Here is a 2,216-nt window from a genome sequence, read left to right as displayed (position 1 = left end):
TTCAAAATAAGGGTGCGTCTTATATTCCGAAAAATATGGTACTTTCAAGATCGACTCTCTTTAGGCCTGCAGCGTCACAATTAAGATGAAAATGTATCATAAAGAGCTTATATGAATAATGTTTCTTCTCAAGTTTTGACTATTTGAACTCGTTCGAAAGAAAAGGCCTGTACTTGAACAATATGCACCGGTTACTGGTTGTAAATTCCACTAAAAATGGTGTATTTGTATGGTAACTGGAGCTTGTTTGTTTGTTTGTTTTTGAATTTTGCGCAAAGCTACACGAGGGCTATCTGCGCTAGCCGTTCCTAATTTAGCAGTGTAAGACTAGAGGAAAGGCAGCTAGTCATCACCACCCACCGCCAACTCTTGGGCTACTCTTTTACCAACGAATAGTGGGATTGACCGTCACATTATAACGCCCCCACGGCTGAAAGGGCGAGCATGTGTGGTGTGACGGGTATTCGAGCCCGCGACCCTCAGATTGCGAGTCGAGTGCCTTAACCAGCTGGCCATGCCGGGCCTTAACTGGAGCTGCTTTTACACATTATAAGTATGTTTTATACATATGTAAGGGTTCGATTGCACCCGTTGTGCCCTCTCCCCCCCCCTTCTGCCCACGTACATGTAATCTGTTTTTAGACTACTTAAGAATTAGGTCCCTAATGGTATTGCCAGTCTTGTAATGATGTTTCATCGTGCTTGATACTTTACAGAGGAATTCATCATACTGTGAACAAAAAGTAAGCTAATTTTAAGAATTACGAGTACCTGTAACAATAATTTTACATAAAAAAGGTTTTAAAACCGGAAACGGTTACATAAAAACAACAACATGTTTTGTGAACTACTAAAGAGATCGTCTAGTGCAGTTGCACTAAACTTTAATTTGAATTTAATTTTGTTACGCCTACTTGTGATATTGAAAAGCAGAAAGAAAAGCAAAAACATGACATAATTAATGACATATTTATATATTTATCTACCTTATATCTACCTCTCCATAGTAAAAACAAAATCCTATTTAATACAATATGATAGTAATGAAGATGTTTTAAAATTCACTTACTAAAATAGAATAAAAACGTATAATCAAAATTTAATTTACTAAAATTCAACCATTCTTTTAATAATTGCTAAAAAAATCAATTTTATTGACGCGGTAAATTTTCCAAGTTATAAATGCACTATCTGTAACTCAATGTATGTTAACACTATCAGATGAGTTTTCTATTACAGGCCTGAGTGCACATATACGCTTACCGTTTTCCCTGGAGATTGAACACTTTGATGCTTGAAATATATTGTTGTAAACTACGTTTCATTATTTTAATTTAGACATATTGCGTCGTTTGCTAGAGGGAATTTCGGCATGTCGGAGTGATGACGTGTGACGTCTACAAATGTCCTGAGTGTCTAGATTTAAAACGACGTCTTGAATTTTCTGGAGAATTGGGGAAAATATTCTAATAGTACAAAAACGTCAAAGTTGTTGTTGAGTTTCTTAGTTGATCAGTGACGTAGTTAGTTAATGGGTTTTGTGTTGTTTTTGTGAAGCAGCGACTGTGTTAGTCACCAAAATTGGTGCCGTAATTATGTGAGGAAATGTAACAAGTGATTATATTTTTGAGTTAAGTCTATCGCTTAGTTGTCGTTAGTTCGTAAAACCGTTAAAAGTTGTACAACTTTGAGTTGTGGAAATAAAACTCTTTCCTTTTCGAGAAATGGACTGGACTTTGCATTATATTTACCGTTTAAGTTTGTTTGAAGTTAAGCACAAAGCTACACAATGGGCTATCCGTGCTCTACCCACAACGGGTATCGAAACCCGGTTTCTAGCGTTGTAAGTCCGCAGACATACCGCTGTGCTACTGGGAGGGGGGCTATCTTTACCGATTAATAAAAAAGAATCTGACAATCAATAGAATCCATTACAACTATATTCTTCCTGGATCAACAACAGTTGCTAATTAGTATCTTCTTTACTTCAATAATGTAATGATTATTAGGTACTTGTAGCAGAATACGTTTAAAAATACGTTTGATATTGCATCATACATTATGTTCGTACGTTATTATTTCACAATTATAATATAAATATTCAATAGTTTGTTTGTTTGTTTTGAATTTCGCTCAAATCTACACGAGAGCTATCTGCGCTAGCCGTCACTAATTTAGCAGTGTAAGACTAGAGGGAAGGCAGTTAGTCATCACCA

General features: G+C 36.0%; 1 protein-coding gene across 4 annotated transcripts in view; it reads right to left on the bottom strand.

Moving 5' to 3' along the window:
• Window positions 1-2,216, bottom strand: part of LOC106467456 (solute carrier organic anion transporter family member 3A1-like) — a 159,373-nt gene that overhangs the window by 12,885 nt on the left and 144,272 nt on the right. The window lies entirely within an intron of this gene.

Source organism: Limulus polyphemus, unplaced genomic scaffold (genome assembly GCF_000517525.1).
Source record: "Limulus polyphemus unplaced genomic scaffold, Limulus_polyphemus-2.1.2 Scaffold2620, whole genome shotgun sequence".
Classification (NCBI taxonomy): domain Eukaryota; kingdom Metazoa; phylum Arthropoda; class Merostomata; order Xiphosura; family Limulidae; genus Limulus; species Limulus polyphemus.
This window is presented reverse-complemented; position numbering and strand designations above follow the sequence as displayed.